This window comes from Salvelinus sp. IW2-2015, linkage group LG27, assembly GCF_002910315.2.
Source record: "Salvelinus sp. IW2-2015 linkage group LG27, ASM291031v2, whole genome shotgun sequence".
Taxonomy (NCBI): Eukaryota; Metazoa; Chordata; class Actinopteri; order Salmoniformes; family Salmonidae; genus Salvelinus; species Salvelinus sp. IW2-2015.
This window is the reverse complement of record NC_036867.1, coordinates 17052040-17075475: the sequence shown is the minus strand read 5'-3', so window position 1 is coordinate 17075475 and position 23436 is coordinate 17052040. Positions and strand designations below refer to the sequence as shown.

Genomic DNA, 23436 nt, shown 5'->3' with positions numbered 1-23436 from the left:
GAAACAATCTGAGGTGAGTAAAATAGTTCCTAGTGTACACGATCCCTACGGCATCTGTAAATTCTACCATCGCTCAGTGCGGGCCTTCAGCAAATAATGTGCTTTTACAGATCTGTGAAATGAGCTCAGTCGCTCTTGCGGTGACGGTTTACAGAAAACGTAAAACATCTGACTTGCGCAAGGTTTAATCTGTAATGCATTGATACTCACCTATGTCGACTGAAACGAAACAAAATATCTATGTTGTATTAATTGTACCTTTGCTTTTACAAATGATTCATCCACACTGAATTATGGAAGACCAAACAACTCCTGTTCGTGAACAGCACATGTTCAACATTGTCAATCTTCAGCGACAATGTTGGAAAGACATAAGGAGTGTCCAACAATGACAAGCTCACTGTCAGACAATGCAGGTAAATTCAATTTTTCGCATTTCGCATTTTGTGAGTCACGGTCCAAGTGTTGGTGTCTGATAATTTCAGTGTTGGACAGTTTAAAAAAAATCTTTTTTCATTTATTTAACTAGGGAAGTCAGTTAAGAACACAATCTTAATTTCAACGACGGCCTAGGAAGAGTGTGTAAACTGCCTTGTTCAGAGGCAGAACGACAGATTTTTACCTTGTCAGCTCGGGGATTTGATCTTGCAACCTTTCAGGTTACTAGTCCGACGCTCTAACCACTAGGCTACCTGCCGCCGCAGTCCAACCCCACTTTTCCGGTGGAGGCTCCTCACGGGAGGACCATCCTCCTCAGTGAATTTCATTTAAAAAAGTAAATTGTAAAACATTTAAAACGTTATGTTTTTTAGATTAAACTATACTAAATATAATCACGTCACCAAATAACTGATTAAAACACTATTTTGCAAAGGTCTACAGTAGCCTCAATAGCACTCTGTAGCGAGCACCATTGTGTAGCAAAGGACAGCTAACTTCCGTTCTCTGGGTACATCGACTTCAATACAAAACCTAGGAGGCTCATGGTTTTCACACCCCTTCCATAGACTTACATAGTGATTATGACAACTTCTGGAGGATGTCCTCCAGCCTATCAGAGCTGTTTCAGCATGAATTTACATGTTGTCCACCCAATCAAAGAATCAGAGAATTATCGGCTACTGAAAGCGTAAGCTACAGTTAGCTAGCATTGCAGTATATAAAATGTGTTGAGTAATTGACTCAAAGAGAGAGAAAGACAATAGTTGAACAGTTTTGGACAAATTCATTTCTTTCTAAATGAAGGAGAAGCTAGAGAGAGAGATTTTGTATTTTTTTTTCACTTTCAGTTTCACTTACTTAGCTAGCAAATGCAGCGAGCTTGTTTAGCCTACTGAAACAGCCTTCACAAACAGAGGTGTGCTATGTTAGCTAGCTGGCTATGACTTTCCAACACAACACTGGAACTCTTCCAAGTCAAGGTAAGCTTTTGGTATTACAAATGTATTTCCACCGGGGCCTGACGGTGTAACTGCTTACTGACTGTACACTGTAACGTTACTGCATGATTGTAGTGGGTTTACTAACACATTAGTTATATTATCTATGCTGACAATGACATTACTTTAGCTGATATGGTGACAACGATGTAGGCTGTGTGTAGCGGTTTGGCTTGGATTTTTTTTTTCTTTTTTCGCCTGGTCACATACAGCTGATGTGTTGTGCATTGAAGTCCACAAGTCAAGGGACGAGGTGAGAGGAGGAGAGCACATAGATGTGACAAGCAGTACAAAGTGGCTGCTATGAAAGTGACCTGTGTTTACGTGTGATCAGGGGTAAGGAAGGCCCCGAAAATTGGACTCCAGTCACCCAAGTCATAGACTATTCTTTCTGCTACCGCACAGCAAGCGGTACCGGAGCGCCAAGTCTAGGTCCAAAAGGCTCCTTAACAGCTTCCACCTCCAAGCCATAAGACTGCTGAACAATTAATCAAATGGCTATTTACATTGACACTCCCCCCCCCCCCTTGTTTTTACACTACTGCTACTCGCTGTTTATTATCTATTTATTATCTGTTATCTGTTTATTATTTAGTCACTTTACCCCTACCTACATGTGTAAATTACCTCGATTAACCTTTACCTCTGCATATTGACTCGGTATCGGCACCCGCTCTATATAGCCAGTGGTGTAAAGTACTTAAGTAAAAATACTTTAAACTACTACTTAAGTAGTTTTGGGGGGTATCTGTACTTGACTATTTACAGTACCAGTTAAAAGTTTGGGCACACCTACTAATTTTTTTTTATTTTTAACATTGTAGAATAATAGTGAAGACATAAAAACTATGAAACAACACATATGGAATCATGTAGTAACCAAAAACGTGTTAAACAAATCAAAATATATTTTATATTTGAGATTCTTCAAAGTAGCCACCCTTTGCCTTAATGACAGCTTTACACACTCTTGGCATCCACCACGGGCCAGCCAATGGCAGACCTGCACTACTTCCTGATACCCAACTATTGGCCCAGTAGCCTCAGCGTCCTTAACAGCATGGGCAGCCTGAAGGGTGTGGAGGGTATAACCTCTGAACTCTTACATCTGACACTGTTAGAAATGCTGAAGGCAGGGTCAGCTTCTGATCTCTAAATCCTAAGTTAAAAGTCCCACTCCAGCTATTTTTTTACTTTTACCATTGAAAAACTGCATTCTAAGTATAAATACAGTAAAGTACACACACGCTAAGCTTACCGTATGCTTCCCAGTCAGAACAGTTTGCGCATATATTATTACTACATTTTGAGACGTTTTTGTTCATTCTGGTCTTTGGCAGTTCGCACACACAAAATGTTTTCTTGAGGCAAGTCGAAGACTTCGGCCACTGAAGTCTATGTCCCTTCGTCTGTGATTGGTCAACAGTACTACTAGTAGTAGGAGTGGGAACATTTGTTGTCATTCAGCGAGAGACGAATAGTTTTCATGCACATTTTTTTCACTTGAGAAATACTTAATCAAACATCTTAGCTACTGTAGATGTAAAATTGCGCGACTAAGACCTCCTTGTCAAAATGAATGACAGATTTCTTGATTTCTAAGATTCATTCTGACTATTTTGAGGAAGTGTTTCTGCCTATGTTGTTGCTACGGTGGTTCAAGAGGGACAAACAACAGTAATATTGCCCTTTTTTTTCTCAAATTTGTCAAGCAAACGGCTTTTGGGAGTATGAGAGCAAAGACGGTCGCTTCGCCTAGCCGAGGTCTGATAGAAGCTAACCGAACCTATGTATGCGGACGCCTTAAGTTTCCAATGTCTGTATTTCTCTCTCAATGGCCAGGTGTACCCACTCCTGAGGGGCTGATCTCCATTTACTGCCGGGGGATGCCATCCTCTGCCTCAGCTCAACTTCTACCTGGCCCTCTCTGTCTTTAAGATGGCAGGGATCGCTCAGGTTAGTCTCTCTCTTTCACACACACACAAGCATGCACACAGAGTGCATTTAAGGAGTCTATAATTACTCCCCATAGAGCTGTGTGATAAGATGCACCTTTTCACTGACGTTAGATAGACTGGCGTAAATGAAGGAACACACAAACACACTGTAGCAGTTTCTCTATCTCCCAGCTTGTCATCTCTTTGGGGCTGTTCAGCTGAAGAGGCAGCTAATGAGCTCAAACTATTCCCAGGTCCACATTCTCATCTAATTAAATCTCATCAAGAAACACACACACACACACACACTTTTTTCTCCTGTCTGCTTTCATTATCTTTCGTCTGTACCTGAACACGGCAAACCAAAGCAGACTCCTGGAGTGTGTTCTGTAAAAGATTCAAAATGGGTTTTTTTTCTCATCAATCTGCAAACTTTTTTTTCTCTCATCAATCTGCGTTGGCTTTCATCTATCTCTGACCCCCGGTTGAAAATAGACACCATTGGCATTTTCCCTATTTCATGCTGATGGGAAAATCAGGAGGATCATCAATTCAGGAGGATCATAAATGGATCACAGCGGATCATAAATTGTGATTTTTCTCGCTTTATTCTGTCTGTCATTCTGACTCTCTCTTTCTCAATCTATCTTTCTCTCTCTGATTTAGGACATCTATGTCCGCCACCTCCTGGGCAATGCCAGTGCTCCCAATGCTGCCCAGTTTGGCCAGAGTGTGGAGCCGTTGGCCCAGGTTGGGATGCAGATTGCAGAAAGGTATTTTGGTTCACATGATAACGAAACTACACCCTATCATCGCATTATTGGTGGTGGTGTTGTGTGTGTGGTGTGTGTGTGTGTGTGTGTGTGTGTGTGTGTGTGTTGTGTGTGTGTGTGTGTGTGTGTGTGTGTGTGTGTGTGTGTTGCGGAGTCTGTTTGTGTGTAGCCGCTCCAGATCTGTCCCTGCAATGCCAGACTGTTTCTCCAGATGCTAAAGGTCAGGCCCATGCTCCATTAGGTCACAGAGTTCATGAACAGCACCCGCCTCCTTCTCAGCAGGTAGTGGTGTTAAAGTACTTAAGTAAAAAATACTTTAAAGTACTACTTAAGTAGTTTTTTTTGGTATCTTACTATTTCTTTACAGTTTATATTTTACTTACTTTTACTTCACTACATTCCTAAAGAAAATAATGTACTTTTCACTCCATACATTTTTGCTGACACCCAAAAGTACTCATTACATTTGACAGGAAAATGGTCCAATTCACACACTTATCCAGAGAACATCCCTGGTTATCCCTACTGCCTCTGACCTGTGGACTTACTAAACACAAATGCTTTGTTTGTAAATTGATGTCTGTGTTGGAGTGTGCCCCTGGCATCATAAATTAACAAAAACATTTGTGCCGCATGTTTGCTTAATATAAGCAATTTCAAATGATTTATACTTTACTTTTATAAGTACACTACCGTCAAAATTGGTCACTTAGAAATGTCCTTGTTTTTGAAAGAAAAGCACATTTTTTGTCCATTAAAATAACATCAAATTTATCAGAAATACAGTGTAGACTTTGCTAATGTTGTAAATGACTATTGTAGTTGGAAACGGCATAGGCATACAGAGGCCCATTATCAGCAACCATTACTCTTGTGTTCCAATGGCACGTTGTATTAGCTAATCCAAGTTTATCATTTTAAAAGGCTAATTGATCATTAGAAAACCCTTTTGCAATTATGTTAGCGCAGCTGAAAACTGTTGTTCTGATTAAAGAAGCAATAACCTGGTTATCAAGAGAACATCCCTACTGCCTCTGATCTGGCGGACTCACTAAACACAAATGCTTCGTTTGTAAATTATGAGTGTTGGAGAGTGCCCCTGCCTACCCATAAATAAAAAAAAAACAAGAAAATAATGCTGTCTGGTTTGCTTTATATAAGAAATTTGTAATTATTCATATTTTTACTTTTGATACTTAAGTATATTTTAGCAATTACTTTTGCTTTTGATACTTAAGTATATTTAAACCAAATACTTTTAGACTTTTACTTAAGTAGTATTTTACTGGGTGAGTTTCACTTTTAATTGAGTCATTTTCTATTAAGGTATCTTTACTCTTACTATTAGTATGAAAATTGGGTACTTTTTCCACCACTGCGTATTTTCAAACTTGTATGGGATCCGTAAATATGAATAAAAATGTAAAATTATGAGCCTAGTTTAGCCAAGGAGAAAGCACTGAGCTATTTACGGAGAAAGGCAGGATCTATGATTAGCTGAGATAATGAAGGGGCTGGATATGCTGAGAGATGAGTCCTTTTTTAATCCTTTTTTGATTGGTCTGTCATGTCACAGGCTTCTGTCTTTAACAGAATTGGGGCTTCCCTGGTCAGTATATAGATTATCTTTAGTACCATGTTTAAAAAAATAAATATATATATATAGTAAATGGGCAACTGCAAAAGTGTTGCTACAGCTCCAGGGCTGCGTGGTAAACCGTATTTTAAAATATACTGGTATTGATGCACGAACCGGTTTGGATTTTTACTTTACCGTATTTCAATGTTTGGTTTGTTAAATGTAATATAAATGGGATAACTGAGTGATGAAACTCTAAATATTATGGCAATCCTCCGTTTTTACCGCCAGTATGAGACTTAACAGTTTAGAACTGCTAATTTGCTAGCAAGAGCTTTGGGTGCAGTGTTGCCATCTCCTCAGTAAGGAAAGTAGCTATTGGCTGTCCTAAAAGTAACTAGAAGTCGCTAAATGACGTCATCACCTACTTTGCATAATTGGTCATGTGCATGTAATTGTGATGGACGCTGTAGGAGAGAGGAATAACGTTGATTCTTTTTTTTATGTCACAATTCCAACCCTCCTCCTTTATCTGGGCTTGGGACCGGCAAAAGTGACCCAAAAGAGACACTCTGGCGGAGTTACTTAGGTTTTAAATGTTTTAATTTAAAAAAAATCTTAATTTGGTTTGGTTTTTAACCTTATGGTCCACTTAGGAGCCTATAACAAGTCACAGTACATGTCACATGTTAAAAAAAAATTACATAACCATAACATTTTTTACTTTTTTTTGTATACAATCTACATTAACAGTCTAAATGGACCAAAAAGAGACAATAGAAAAAACTGTCAATGGCATTGTGAGAAAATTATGGTAACTAGTCTGGCCATTATTCAGGTAAAACAATTATTTTTTTAAATGTAAGCCAGGGCGGGATCAGCCAGCGGCGGTGTCACGACTTCTGCCGAAGTCGGTTCCTCTCCTTGTTCGGACTGTGTTCGGCGGTCGACGTCACCGGTCTTCTAGCCATCATCGATCTATTTTTCATGTTCCATTTCTTTTGTCTGGTTGTCGCACTCACCTGGTTTCAATTCCCTAATTACATGTTGTATATGTTCCCTCTGTTTCTCCCATGTCCTTGTCGGGAATTGTTTAGTGTAAGGACGTGCGCTTTATGTGACTGGTGCGATACGAGTTTTGTTGCCCATGTGTTTTGTTATTTTTGTATGCCGATAGTTATGTACATTAAACGGCTCTGGCTATTTACCAAGCTCTACTCTCCTGCGTTTGACTTCCATGCCACCAGTTACGCACCCCTGACAGGCAGCTTCCCGCATGCGCGATTCATTAGCAGTCTGGATGCGGAGGGGTGAACATCTCCTGCTCTGACTGCAGCTGGGAGGGACTGCTGCGCTAGGACTGGGCCGCCTGTGAGTGCTTTGGGACGGGGGTGGGGCCCACGGCAGCACCCGCTGCTCGTTGAGAAGAGTAAGAACGATACGTGCTTTCACGTCAGAGTCTCCAATAACACCAGAAAAAGTTGCTCAATTTTTCGCTAGTTGCTTTTTTGAAAATGTGTCGCTAGAGCAGTCTGAATACTCGCTAAATATAGCGACTAAGTCGCTAAGTTGGCAACTCTGTTTGGGTGCGCACACATACTTTTTTTGCCATGAATCTGGCCTGTGAGGTAGTGCTGGTGCCAAAAGCACCCTAGAAATCGTCACAATGCCACTTGTGGAGAAAGTAAGAATTGCCATTGAATCCATTGAAAATACATGGTCATAAACCACATTTCCATCCCAAAAACTATCTGCGAGTAAAGTCATACCAGTATAAAAAAAAAAAATTGTTTGCTCGACATGGTATGATGTGTAAAATGAATCATGCTTGAAATGGCGGTGGAAACACCTTTTATGAGCAAAAGTTGATATAATAACCATCATATGGAATAAACTTGAAGTCAAGGGATGATATGGTGTGTGGTCCTTCCAACCATGCAGTTTATTAGGCTACAGATGAAATAAGTTATGATGGGTGGTGAAAGTGCACGGTGATGAGCTTGATGCTCCGTTCCAATAAATATCGAGGGTCTTATTCTGGTGACATGATGATCGATGCTTTATTGCCATTTGACAAATAGAAATATTCTCGCTCTTATCCATAGTAATCATGCAGACTACCCTACCATCACAGCCTACCCGCACTGTATCTGCAAGCTGTTGGCTAGAGCGCATATGTCAAGACCAGAGTAGGCACATTATAAATGTAACGCAACAGTTTTTATGTGGTACAGTGTGGAAATGATAACAAATGAGTGAAGGAAATGCAGAATCATTTTGGGTTGAAGTTTGATTGAACAGTATAGAACAATCGGCAGAGAGAAAGCCCTATTAAAACCACTTAGAATGCATTTGTTTCCACCCTAGAGTCATGCACTACTTATTAAGCATATTTAGAACTATTATTCAAAAACATAAAATACCTTCAATAATTATAAAAATATTGTGATGTGATATTTCGGCCATATCGCCCAGCCCTGTACAGCTCTCAAAAGCATTCCTGCCCTGAATTTAGCTGATGCTATCGATAAAGCTCAGTGGGAGTTTAAGTAGAACAATTACTTTCAGGAGGACAATGCCATGATGACTCATGCGTTTCCATGTGAATTCATAAAGAGATGGCAAAGGCTTAAGAGGGTGTGAACGACACTGAATGGGCGCAACGGAATGGGCGCAACGGAAGAAAGAGCTCTCTAGAAACTGAAAATCTTTCTTGGGCATTTTTCCTACTTGTCTCTAAGTGAGCTAACACGTTTGTCAAATTTCAAAGAAGCATAACTTTCCCATGTTTCCTCCAACTGCAGTGTATGATATACCATTTTGAAGCTCTGCGTCTGTACAAATCTTGAACATGCCCACAAACAGCCTGAATGAAATCGGGGCATGGACTCAACAAGGTGTCGAAAGCGTTCCACAGGGATGCTGGCACATGTTGACTCCAGTGCTTTCCACAGTTGTGTCAAGTTGGCTGGATGTCCTTTGGGTGGTGGACCATTCTTGATACAGACGAGAAACTGTTAAGCGTGAAAAACCCAGCAGCGTAGCAGTTCTTGACACACTCAAACTGGGGCGCCTGGAACCTACTGCCGTACCCCCCAGTTCATAGGCACTTAAACCTTTTGTCTTGCCCATTCATCCTCTGAATGGCACACATACACAATCCATGTCTCGATTGTCTCGAGGCTTAAAAATCCTTCTTTTAACCTGTCTCCTCCCCTTCATATACACTGGCTGCAGTCCGACACACCCTCTCCCCTCACGCTTCGAAAACACCGACAGCGTCATTGCATTTTGGTACAGCAGAATTACATTTGTTTCCAATGAAACCCTGCGGTTCGGTGTGATGCGTACATTGGATGTATCGAACGTATGCGTCAAACTGTATGCGCAGACCGCTTGACAGAAATGGTAGCAGAAGGTGAATGTTGATCTGTTGTTGCATACATACTGTATCCAGATGGTGCTGCGTACTATTTTGCTCAGTAACGGTGTCGGTGTGTTCGAAGCGTCAGCCCTCAAATGTCAAACACTTCTGATGACGTATCATGACGTCTGACGAGTGTACACTTGCAGGGGAAGGGGCAAAGGAGGAAGGAATGAATTTTAAATAGACCGCCCTTGCCCGGAAATCCGTCACTCTTCCCGGTGATTGTGTTTTCAGGCACCAGTAGCTTGTGGATGCTTTATATGCGCTACAGTCAATTATAATTGTATGTCTACTTATATTAACTATATAATTATTAATATACGCCTACTGTATGATAACGTTAGTCTGGCTAGCTGGAACTTCTGAAGAAGGAAAATGTTTTATTGCTACAATTTTCAAAAGCTAACCAAACAAAAACATAATTACTTTTACGAGATGTGTTTGTGCATTAGTAGCACAATTTCTAACTTATTTACATTTGTTTTTACTTACACTATGTTGACTCCATATTGGCGTGGAGGTTTTAAGTTTTGACGGACTTTTCTTAGCGGATGTACAATCATCGCGAATTGAATGATGGGGCGTTTCAGGCCCTGAAGTGAACGTAATTGTAGACTCACAAACTCCATTAAAAACAAGGGCTGAGGGGCTTACGATGCAATCTTCCCTTGCTTGGCTAATCATTTGGACTGACGACAAATATGGACGCAGGGATTCCACCAAGGGCATAATGCGAGGGTAAGTGGACGAGGGTGCGTCTTTTATGAGTTTGAAATGCAGCCATTGATTTGAAGTGGATTTAACAGGTGACATCAATAAGGGATCGTACCATTCACCTGGAGTCACCTGGTCAGTCTATGTCATGGAAAGAACAGATGTTCCTAATGTTTTGTACACTCTGTGTATAGAGATATATTAATACATGGCTCTAGGGTAGCTGTCATACAGTACCTGTCATACAGAAATAGCATTAGATCTTCCTGCCCTGAACCAGGAAGATTCTAACTTCCTGAATAAGGAAATATCTCTTGAAGAAATTCGAGAAACAATTAAATCTCTAAAGAGTGGCAAGACCCCGGGCCCAGATGGATACCCTAGTGAATTCTATAAAACATTCAGCAACATGCTCTCTCCCTACCTGCACAAAATGTTGGTTCAGGCCAAGGAGGATGGAGCTCTCCCATCTACTTTGGATGAAGCATTCATTACAGTTATACATAAGAAGGGTAAAGATCCGGAAGAGGTAGGGTCATACAGACCAATATCCCTCCTTAATACAGACCAAAAAGATTTTAGCAAAACCCTGGCTAACAGGCTTAGACTTTAATTGGCAAATTGGTCCATTCGGACCAGACCGGCTTTATCCCGAAAGAAACTCATTCTTCAATCTCAGGCGCCTTCTTCAATTTATGTATTCTCAGAGGTTACCAAACGTGGACCTTGCCGTTATATCTCTTGACGCCGGAGAAGGCTTTTGACCAAGTTGAGTGGTCTATCTATTCAAAGTCCTACAGAATTTAATATTGGAGATGGGTTCATAAACTGGATCCAGCTTTTATATAGGAACCCTGTGCGAGAATACTCACTAACCAATCATTGTCGCCCGATTTAACCTTTACAGAGGCCAAGGCAGGGTTGTGCGCTGTCGTCTATGCTCTTCGCCCTAATCATTGAACCTCTCGCTCAGGCGATTAGATCTGATGCAGCAATACACGGCTATAATACTAAAGATACTCTAAATAAGATTTCCCTATACGCAGATGACATTCTCCTCTATGTAACAGAACCCAAACTAGTATTCCAGCTATTCTTGATGTGATTAATTTGTTTGGTACCTTCTCGGGATACAGAATAAATTGGAACAAGAGTGAATTAATGCCCATACGGTTACAAAACTCCTGGCTAGAACATCTTCCAGTTAAGTTATCTTCAGAAAGATTTACCTATCTAGGAATTGTAGTTACCAAACAATACTCCTTACTATTTAAAGAGAATTTCCCCTCTCTGATGCAAAAACTCAAGACAAACATACAATTTTGGAGAACTCTCCCAATTTCTCTGCTCGGAAGAATTAATGCCATTAAAATGGTCTTCCTCCCACAACTGCTCTACCTATACAGAACATCCCAGTATTCATACTAAATCCTTTCATAAACAACTGGACTCAATTATCAATCCTTTCATCTGGGATTATAAACACACAGGATAGGTAAAAAACACCTCTGCAAATCCAAAATGGAAGGAGGATTGTCTCTCCCAAATTGTATATTTTATTACTGGGCCGCTAACCTGCGCTGTTACGTTTTTGCTGGTGACGCACGTCCCTCACCCAGCTGGCTTAGTATGGAGCGGGAGGAGTGTCACCCTTTTTTTCCCTTTTTTTCCCTCTTTTTTTTTCCCTTCTTTGGTGCTGTGATCTTTGTCGCCTGTCAATCTGGATAGGTCACTTTATCGTAACAATCCTATTATACATAGCACAGTCCGAATCTGGAAGCAAATTAAAACCCACTTTGAGCTTAGACCATTGTCATTCATGCTCCCTGTTGCCAGGAACCCCTCCTTTTCCCCCTCTAACCTTGATAACACCTTTGAGCAATGGGGAGAGTTGGGGATAAGTACCATAGGGGATTTATATATAGAAGGGACCTTTGCTTCCTTTGAGTTGCTGAGGGAAACTTATAAWCTTCCRAGAAGTAACTTTTTCAGATACCTACAAATCAGAGACTATGTTAGAAAACACCTCCCAACATTTGGGAACGCTAAGCCTTCCATGTTTGACGGATGCATAAAGACATCCCCCACCTCAGACAAACTGATATCTCGTTTATATGATGCTTTTCAATCTGTTAGCACACCTTCTACAGYTGCCATTAAGGCAAAATGGGAGGAAGAACTAGGGACTGACATTTCGGTGGCAGACTGGGAAGATAGCTTGGAATATATCCACACCTGCTCCATTAACTCCAGACATCGTCTCATACAATTCAAGGTATTACACAGATTACACTATTCCAAAACCAAACTGRATAGGATATTTCCTGATACATCCCCTATGTGTGATAAATGTCAGGCTGCACAGGGTACACTACTCCACTGCTTTGCCCTATGCTCTAGCTTGTATGGTTACTGGTGTGGAATTTTTAGGATCCTCTCTGAAGTTCTGGAGACTTCAATTGACCCAGACCRGCTTCTAATAATCCTGGGAGTGTCTGATTCCCTAAACGGATTAACCAACCCTCAAAAACAACTCATCTCTTACAGTCTCATTTCGGCAAAAAAACTAATCTTGTTGTTTTGGAAAAAGAGGGAAGCGCCCACTACCAAATTATGGCTCAGCGAATTGGCAAACACTGTACACTTAGAAAGAATTAGATATATTCTGAACAATAAATTATCAACATTTGATCAAATCTGMCAGCCTTTCCTCTCTTACTTGGACCATTCGGCGCTGTGAWTTTGTACTTTTTAACGCACTCTCAATTGTAATATTTTAATCCACCTTTGGGCAGCATGTGCTGGCACCGCCACCCGAGCAGTCGGGAGGGGAATAAGGGGAAGGGATAAGGGGGGGGAAGAAGTGGGGGGGGAATAAGTGGGGGGTGACACCTACCCTCTTTCTTTCTACCTGTCCTTATTCTGTATGTCTTGTAATATTTGTTTTGTACCCAGAACTCTGGGTCTTTTTGTTTCTGTCTGCTCTTTTATGTTTAGATAAGAATTGTATACCTGTCTTATACCTATACACCATTCTTGTGTGTGCTCAATAAAAAATATTTGAACAAAAGAAATAGCATTAGATATGTCCACGGAGCAGGGGCTGGAGCCACTCTCTCTTCTGCTGCTTAATACCACACATGTATGTGGAGGACCTCCATGCTTCCCATCTCTACAGAGGCAAACACAACCATAGACCTAGGAAGTATCCAATGACACCATCACATCACAAATATATTTTGCAACTGGTAACATAACAACAACCAGAAAATGTTGTAACTCATCATAACAGAATAATTACATTCATATGAAACATGATTACCAGTATGGTGTATTAGACCTGCCCGTACGAGCAACGCGAGCTTCCTTTTTTTGCGCGAGTGAAGTGAGTTCGGAAAAACAGAAAGTATACATCTTAGAAGTCGTTTTCACATACAAACTTTATATGTCCGAACTCCAAATCAAATACGCATCACACAAATAAAATGGACGTTGTTGTAGAACGTTTATGTTGATTGGCGATGTTCTGCATTGTGTCTATGTGAACAGGGTTATTAGGGAAATCATTCTTCTTGCAGAATATTGAGAATGAACCATTTTCCTTCGTGACCAAATTACAGAGAAATAGGGTGCGTCAAATGGCACTAGGTAGGGAATGTGACGCGGTCATAGTCATTCAATGATGTCAGAAGGGATGGTAGTGAGCATGAGGGTTGCCTTGTGTTCTTGCAAACACAGATGTAGTTTTGGTCCACGAAATTAGTCCTTTTTTAAATTTTAAATGTTGCGTCCCTTCTGATATTGTAAGTAGAAATTGTGCACGAATATGACACGTTAAAAGCCTGTTATATGAAAGGAAGTCGTTTTTCATATTGACCACATGCAAAATTCAATCAAATCGATTTTATTTATATGAACAAAGACTTGCTAGAGTGCTACAATTCATCATTTTGACATGTCCCTCTGTGGCTTCTGGGAAGATTTTAACCCACTTAACCCCAACATTTCTCCTTTGTTGCTTTGACTCATTTCAGAATTGTGTTATTAATTCCATGAGATTAGTGATTCATTTTAAGGTTACAAAAAACAACTTGTTCCTCATTTTAAGGTCACCCCTGTTACGTAATAGCCAAGTGATAGTGTAAAAGCAGGTGAGCTGGTTTTTCTCCTTTTGGCAATTTTCTGGTGTTTTGTGGTGGAAAACTGAGTGGGTCGAGCATAACATGTCAACCCTGTTACCCATAGATAGACAGCCTAGAAATGTTTTAACAATATAAATTGCATTCAATTGCCCCTCCCTGTTGCATACAGCAAACTTCCAATATAACAATAACATGGCGTGTACCCTTCAGAGGGACCAAGACCATTACATCATCCACGGCAGGAAGTGGTGGCGAGCAGTGGTGCGTAAACCTACATGTTTATTTCACTAACTTACTCCACCTTGTTTTTAATTATGTTTTGATTTATAACTCCAGCAGGAGACTGGGAAAGCAGGAAAGCCTATCGATTCACTTATACCAAAATAGACCATTAACACGCTTAAATGAGTCACTAATGAGAAGGGGGGAAAAGTCTAATTAAATGTCTCCCAGCTTGAAGCGCTCACTTTATCTCTCTCTCTCTCTCTCTCTCTCTCTCTCTCTCTCTCTCTCTCTCTCTCTCTCTCTCTCTCTCTCTCTCTACGTTGCATGGGTGGAAAAATCTGAAAGGCCTGTAAAGTAAACTGTGACTCCTTCCGTGCCATTTCAACAATGCTCTAAGAGCCTGAGAGCAACTACTACCCAAAGCAGGGCTTATTTTCATCGAGCTACCCAAACAGACTTGAGTTAAATCAGAGTGGGAACACCCTCTGAGCCCACATGAGTCATAGAACAGGCAAACACCGACGGGACCATGCTAAACATTGAGTCTCGTGAACTTAAAAATGCCCTTTAAAGACAGCGTGACTGTGTTTAAATACTTGTTTATTTCATACATTGACTCAGTTTCAAGTTTTATTCGTCGTATGTACGGGATACGCATGGTATACATCGTCCATCAAAATGCTTAGTTGCAGGTTCCTTCTCGACAATGCAACAACAATTAGAAATAATAAAAGATAAGAATACGAACATAAAGTAAATTGCTCAGTAGAATAGAATAAAGATGTTTGCATAAGTATAATACAGGAAGGCACAATTTGTATATCGTTTGTGGTTTTAGAGGGTTTCTTTTGGGGATCTTTGACAAAGTTACGGACACCCGTGACTCACGGGCAGTATTTCCACTCATTACCTAATGTTTGTTGTATTCAGTTTCATTTTGAATTGGATAACATGAGATTTACGGGCTGTCGCAGTCATGACTTTTAGTCACCTGGTGATTGTCATCCAAATAACTGCCTGTTTTTTGTTGTTGTTGTGCATCTCCAGTTTCCACGGATTGCCTACAAGCCACTGATGAGGACCTTGGAACATCTACAAGTCTAATAAATCCATCTAATATAGCCTACACCATCACAATAAATCCATTATTTATATGAAGAGAATGTAGCCTATTTCAGAAGAACAGAATAGCATATTCTGAGTCGTCCTTATGTTAGGCCATGACTGGGTTTATAAGAATGCACGTTTCACTAGGCTCTGTAGGCTATGGGCTCTCTGTGTTCCAGGGGCCTAAACGGCTACGTTTGGAGTTATTTGGCCACTTTAGTTGTGATACAAATCTTATCAGAACAATATAGGTCTGAGGGCTAGGCTACATAAAGCATGTGACTATGATTTGAAAGTCGCAAAAAAAAAAATGCACTGTTTCTTGCCTTAGACTGCACACGCTTGACATCATTCACAAGTGATACTATTCTCACCCATCAAACTATTCACAATGTCATCTTGTCTACATATACTTAATAAAATACAGTATGTGTGAAATTAATTTTGATTTAGAATGGGCCATTATAATGTCATCCGTATGCACTTGAATAGCGAACGGAGGACGTTTTTCCCGCCGTTCATTTCAGCCACTCCTATTGTAAAGCGAAAGAAGGTGCCTAATATTAGGAAAGTTGAGAAATAAATATAGTAGGCCTAGCCTATAGAAGGCTGAAGAGATCTTCCTCAATTTGATAGAGTCCTTCAAAACACGAAATTGCATAGCATAGCCTATAGAAATGTAGCGCAACGTCGGTTTATAGAAACACTTTCATTCCATGGATGAACTATCTATGAGGAGCTGGCTCTCGCTGCGCAACAGGTAATCCTATTGTGCTCACACTCTGAATGCCAGGGCTGTCAGCGTGATTAGAGGGACAATAGAGCGCTGAGCGCCGGTGATTAGCGACTGGCCGATAGCAAGTTTGGTAAGCTACTAATGACCATCAGTGGCATCAGCTCAGTTTTGGAGAAGCCAAAAGAGTGGCACTGCATCTCAGTGCTCGAGGCGTCACTATAGACACCCTGGTTCGATTCCAGGCTGGATCACAACCGACCGTGATTGGGAGTCCCATAGGGTGGTGCACAATTGAACAGCGTCGTCCGGATTTGGCCGGAATAGAAGAACTAATCATTTGTTCATAGAAGAACTAATCATTTGTTCTTAACTGACTTACCTAGTTAAATATGGAATTTGACTGCGGTCACTCCAGACTGCCGGTGTGGCGGTAATACGTTCACCCTAATAGCCCTGTGGGTTGCAGTTGTCATTGTGGTGTGACAACAGAGAAACATCAACATCGAATTGCTGCTTCAGTGTATTGAAGGAAAAAAACTAACCTGTTGTAAACCGTTAGGTAGATCAAATAAGTTTCATTTATTTTTGGACTTCCCTTTTCCCTGTCACCCCATAACTTTTGTTGTGTTTGTGTATGCATGCCTGTAGATGTTGCTAACAGACGTTCTCAGTCACTGTCCGATTTAGGACATTCCAGATGTTCCTTGACTCACAAAATGTGGTTTGAGGCCTTTTTCATAACAACATTTCTACATGGCATTGAACATTGGCCTGTTGTATTCCGTATCGGCACGGAATTTATCCTTAACCCTTTCAAGACTGTCTAAACCTAGCGTATGTTGTCTTTCAATAATTCAATCTGAGAGGAGTTTAATATTTATGGTCCTGTGTGGCTCCTTTTCATAGAGCACATCGTCTGCATCGTGGGTTCAATTCCTGCTGGGGCCACCCATATGTAAATGAATGCATGCACTACTGTAAGTCGCTTTAGATAAAAGGGTCTGCTAAATTACATTTTATATTATTGTGTTGCCCACATATCTGTGATTCATCAGTACATTCTGTGCATTTTATCACTCAACCTTGCCTTGTTTTCCGGTTGCTTCTAATGGCAGAAACAATATAGTCTCCCCAAATGATCTATTTAGTCATTCATATCTGGTGTGTATCAGACTGTGAAACACTGCTTGCGTCCCAAATGGCAGTGCATTCCAAAATGGCACCCTAGTCCGTAGATAGTGCACTACTTTTGACCAGAGCCCTATTGGCCCTACTGAAAAGTAGTGCACTATATTATATCGGGAATAAGGTGCCATTTGGAATACAGGCATTATGGAATGCCTCACAAGCCGACAACATCAAAATGACTGTGTATGTAAGGGGTTTCTAAATCCAAGGACGGAAGGGTAGTGGTCTGAATGTATAACAAATACATAATTATTCTGGAAACTAGTGGTTTTCCAGCTTTATGGGATTTCCAGCTTTGGCGGTCAATCAGAGGAGGAATATTATGCAATTAGTAATTTTGGGCTCCCATTTGGCACAGCGGTCTAAGGCACTGCATCTCAGTGCTAGAAGCATCAGGCTGTATCACAACCGGCCGTGATTGGGATTCGTATAGGGCGCGCACAATTAGCACAGCGTCGTCCAGGTTAGGGTTTGGCCGGGGTAGGCCGTCATTGTAAATAAGAATTTGTCCTTAACTGATTTGCCTACTTAAATAAAGGTCAAATAAATAAAAAATGGGTGATTAAGAGATCCCAATCGCTTACCAAGAGTGTAATTTCTGTATTAGAATATAAGTGGGTATACTTTACACAAATGTTCCATTGCCATACTGTCTGGCAATGTTCTTATCCCTTGCCTGCTAGCTAGCCAACTGCGGCTAACTTATAGTCACGTCAAAAAGTGCAGACAGAATAACATTAAAGTAGCTGCATTTGCATTTGTTTAAGCTGTTTTCTAGTGACATTTATTTGGATACATCCATAACAATGAAATAATGAGGCGAGAGTTCACCAAGCATAGAAAATGTGCTCTCTCGTCAGGACACTGTTGTTCAGAGGAGCTAGCCAACAACACAGCTAACACAGTCACTTCAAACTGAAGCTGGAAAGACTGCAAACTAGCTGAGCTTCATTTTGTTTGACTTTTTTTCAATCAACATTTTCTTTGCATATATCCATAAAAATGATGCCAGCTGATTCATGACTGGTTGAGAAACGCTGTCTGTCTCGTCCCAACTCCCAACACATTCATTACTATAGGACAGCTAGAGATCTAATTTGAATATTGAAACAATGTTGCAAATGTCAGAGAGACAGACAGCAGGGCTGTTGAAAACTAAACGTTAGTCTAAAAGAAATGTGAGATAATGTCTAGATGCTTTTTATAGTGGTGATCAAGTTTATAAATTGCTGGGCTGATGAGACAGTGGATTGCACAGTCAGATGGAACGGAGAAAATAGGCATTTTAACATCATAGATTCAGCCGGTGGTAACTTGTGGAATAGACACCTGCTGGAATATGCTTTTATGCACTCAGCATTCAGGATTAGACCCAAGTCATGTGTAGAAGTGGCAGTTGACACGTATTCACTTGGTTTAGGCATATCATTTACAATCACATGATGACACTCATACCCTGCCAGCACATGACTATATGAGTCATCGGCTTCAGACGCTGTGATTGCCAATGATATGATTCTGGGAAGTGTAAGTCCAAATTTGTTTTGCAAGGAGATTTTCTTCAGTAACTACTTTCCTCATTACTGTATTGTTAGTGTTGTTCCTGAGAAGTACAGATAACTGCCAAAATAAAGGAAACACCATAATGTGTCTTAAAGTGGTCCTTTTTAGATAAAACTATACATAAATATATTCACGTCACCAAATAATTGATTAAAACACACTGTTTTGCAATAAAGGTCTACAGTAGCCTAAACAGCACTGGTGTAGCACCATGGTGTAGCCGGAGGACAGCTAGTTTCCATCCTCTGGGTACATTGACTTCAATACAAAACCTAGGAGGATCATGGTTCTCACCCCCTTTCAATAGATTTACACAGTAATTATGACAACTTCCGGGGGACATCCTCCAACCTATCAGAGCTCTTGCAGCATGAACTAACATGTTTTCCACCCAATCGATCAGAGAATGAATCTAGTACTGAAAGCATAAGCTACAGATAGCTATCACTGCAGTGCATAAACTGTGGTGAGTAGTTGACTCAAATAAATAGAAAGACAATAGTTGAATAGTTTTGAACAAATTCATTTCTTTAAAAATGAAGAAACAAGAGGGAGAGAGAGATAGCTTATATTTAGTATAATTTTTTCACTTAGCTAGCAAATGCAGCTAGCAAGTTTAGCCTAATCAAACACCTGGCTCAAGCAGAGACGGATGCTATGTTAGCTAGCTGGCTGTGGCTATCCAACACTGGAACTCTTCCAAGTCAAGGTAAGCTTTTGGTTTTATAAATTTATTGCCACCTTGGCCCGGTGTAACTGCTAAACTGCTTGCTGAATGTATTCTGTACTGCATGATTGTAGTGGGTTTACTAAGGCGTTAGTTATAGTAGCTATGTTGACTATGACATTAGCTAATATGCTGACAATAATGTAGGCCAGGGATCATCATCTAGATTCAGCCGCAGGACAATTATTTATTGAGCGGATGGTCGGGGGGCCGGAACATGATTACAAATAATTTTGTATACTGCTTTTTGACCCCAAGAGTCCCAAATACAGTTGAAGTTGGAAGTTTACATACACTTATGTTGGAGTCATTAAAACTAGTTTTTCAACCACTACACAACTTTCTTGTTAACGAACTATAGTTTTGGCAAGTCGGTTAGGACATCTACTTTGTGCATGACATAAGTAATTTTTCCCACAATTGTTTACAGACAGATTATTTCACTTAATTCATTGTATCACAATTGCAGTGGATCAGAAGTTTACATACACTTAAGTTGACTGTGCCTTTAAACAGCTTGGAAAATTCTGGCTTTAGAAGCTTCTGATATGCTAATTGACATAGTTTGCGTACCTGTGGATATATTTTAAAGCCTACCTCCAAACTCAAGTGCCTCTTTGCTTGACATCATGGGAAAATCTAAAGAAATCAGCCAAGACCTCAGAAAAACAATTGTAGACCTCCACAAGTCTGGTTTATCCTTGGGAGCAAATTCCAAACGCGTGAAGGTACCACATTCATCTGTACAAACATATTACGCAAGTATTAACACCATGGGACCACGCAGCCGTCATACCACTCAGGAAGGAGACGCGTTCTGTCTTCTAGAGATGAATGTACTTTAGTGCGAAAAGTGCAAATCAATCCCAGAACAACAGCAAAGGACCTTGTGAAGATGCTGCAGGAAACACGTACAAAAGTATCTATATCCACAGTAAAACAAGTCCTATATCGACATAACGTGAAAGGCCGCTCAACAAGGAAGAAGCTACTGCTCCAAAACCGCCATAAAAAAGCCTGACTACGGTTTGCAACTGCACATGGGGACAAAGATTGTACTTTTTGAGAAATGTCCTCTGGTCTGATGAAACAAAAATAGAACTGTTTGGTTATAATGACCATCGTTATGTTTGGAGGAAAAAGGGGGAGGCTTGCAAGCCGAAGAACACCATCCCAACCGTGAAGCACAGGGGTGGCAGCATCATGTTGTGGGGGTGCTTTGCTGCAGGAGGGACTGGTGCACTTCACATAATAAATGGCATCATGAGGCAGGAAAATGATGTGGATATATTGAAGCAACATCTCAAGACATCAGTCAGGAAGTTAAAGCTTGGTTGCAAATGGGTCTTCCAAATGGACAATGACCCCAAGCATACTTCCAAAGTTGTGGCAAAATGGCTTAAGGACAACAAAGTTAATGTATTTGAGTGGCTATCACAAAAAAACTCAATCCTATAGAAAATTTGTGGGCAGAACTGAAAAAGTGTGTGCGAGCATGGAGGCCTACAAACCTGACTCAGTTACAACAGCTCTGTCAGGAGGAATGGGACAAAATTCACCCAACTTATTGTGGGAAGCTTGTGGAAGGCTACCCGAAACGTTTGACCCAAGTTAACCAATTTAAAGGCAATGCTACCAAATACTAATTGAGTGTATGTTAACTTCTGACCCACTGGGAATGTGATGAAAGAAATAAAAGCTGAAATAAATAATTCTCTCTACTATTATTCTGACATTTCACATTCTTAAAATAAAGTGGTGATCCTAACTGACCAAAGACAGGACATTTTTACTAGGATTAAATGTCAGGAATTGTGAAAAACTGAGTTTAAATGTATTTGGCTAAGGTGTATGTAAACTTCCGACTTCAACTGTAGATATAATATTTGACCAAAACATAACATTGCTTACATTTCTATACAATCACGTGTTTGCGTGGGAATACTTGGGAACAGATTTCCAAAATTTAAATCACTTGGAGCTGATTTCATGGTGTTTTTACAGTCTTTTATGATCAACAATGAAAATGCTCAGAACTTGGGGGGACAAATAAAACTACCCCCGGGCCGAATTCAGCCCGCATGCTGCCAGATGGGGGACCCTGATGTAGGCTGTGCGTAGCGGTTAGTGGTTATGATATGAAGGTTTGGCTTAGAAAGGTGAGAGGAGGAGAGTGCATAGATGCAAGAAGGAATTACACAACAAGCAAAATGTTCATGCTGTTTATATGTGGCTGCTATGAAAGTGAACTGTGTGCGTGTAATCAGGGGTGTATTCATTCTGCCGATTCTGTTGAAAAAAAGGTTTCTTAAATGGAAGCAAACGGAACGAAACGGGGATAAACATACCTGAATTTGTCCAATAGAAACTCTCGTTTGCAACTGGTCTAATTATTACACCCTATATCAGCTAGTTGCAGGCAAGAGTGTGCAAGGCACTATTGAATGTGTCACTGTCTGTCACCTTGATTACTGAAATTTTACTCTCGACCTGTGCACCTACTTTGTAAACTTTAATTTAGTGGCTAGGTTGTAGCAACCTCATGATGGGTATAGGGAAAATGTGAGTGTCATGTAGTAGCCCAAACCTATTGATGTTACATTGAGCTGGGTGAATGGAATATGAATGACAGTCATCCAATGTGCTGTAATAGAAATAAGGCCATGCTCATTAAAAAAAGATTGTCCTCCCTTATCTTAAACGTCACCAACCGTCACTCGTCTTGAGTCAATAAGTAATCAACCCCTTTGTTATGGCAAGCTTAAATACGTTCAGGAATAAAAATCTGCTTAACGAGTCACGTAATAAGTTGCATTGACTCACTCTGTGTGTAATAATGGTAGTTAACACGATTTTTTAATGACTACCCCACACACAACATGGTCTGTAAGGTCCCTCAGTTGTGGAGTGAATTTTTTATTGTCGGAGAGGAAGGAAACCGCTAAGGGATTTCACCATGAGGCCAATGGTGATTTTAAAACATTTACAGAGTTTAATGGCTGTCATAGGAGAAAACTGAGGATGGATCAACAACATTGTTGTCCACAATACTAACCTAAATGACAGAGTGAAAAGACAGTTTGCAATAAGGCACTAAACTAATACTGCAAAAAATGTGTCAAAGAAATTAACTTTATGTCCTGAATACAAAGCATTATGTTTGGGGCAAATCCAAAACAACACATCACTGAGTGCCACTCTTCATACAGTGCTTTCGGAAAGTATTCAGACCCCTTGACTTTTTCAAAATGTTGTTACGTTACAGCCTTATTCTAAAATGGATTAAATCGTTTTTTTCCTCATCAATCTACACACAATACCCCATAATGACAAGGTAAAAACAGGTTTCTGGACATTTTTGCCAATGTATTAAAAATAAAACACTGAAATATAACATTTACATAAGTATTCATCCCCTTTGCTCAGTACTTTGAAGCAACTTTGGTAGTGATTACAGCCTCAAGTCTTCTTCGGTATGACGCTACAAGCTTGGCACACCTGTATTTGGGGAGTTTCTCCCATTATTTTCTGCAGATCCTCTCAAGCTCTGTCAGGTTGGATGGAGAGTGTTGCTGCACAGCTATTTTCATGTCTCTCCAGAGATTTCCGGTCGGGTTCAAGTCCGGGCTCTGGCTGGGCCACTCAAGGACATTCAGAGACTTGTCCCGAAGCCACTCCTGCGTTGTCTTGGCTGTGTGCTTAGGGTCATTGTCCTGTTGGAAGGTGAACCTTCGCCCCAGTCTGAGGTCCATAGCGTTCTGGAGCAGGTTTTCATGGTCTGAGAGTCCTTTAGGTGCCTTTTGGCAAACTCCAAGTGGGCTGTCAAGTGCCTTTTACTGAGGAGTGGCTTCCATCTGGCTACTCTACCTTAAAGGCCTG

The 23436-nt window shown here is 40.6% G+C and overlaps 1 long non-coding RNA gene across 1 annotated transcript in view; it reads left to right on the top strand.

Annotated features, from left to right (window-relative positions):
• The first annotated feature begins 121 nt into the window (after nt 1-121).
• LOC111953691 (uncharacterized) overlaps nt 122-23436 on the top strand; it is a 45153-nt gene continuing 21838 nt past the window's right edge. Inside the window, exons 1-3 of the long non-coding RNA XR_002875901.2 lie at nt 122-416; nt 3282-3395; nt 4043-4149. This is a non-coding gene — a long non-coding RNA (uncharacterized lncRNA). The remainder of the gene's footprint in view (nt 417-3281; nt 3396-4042; nt 4150-23436) is intronic.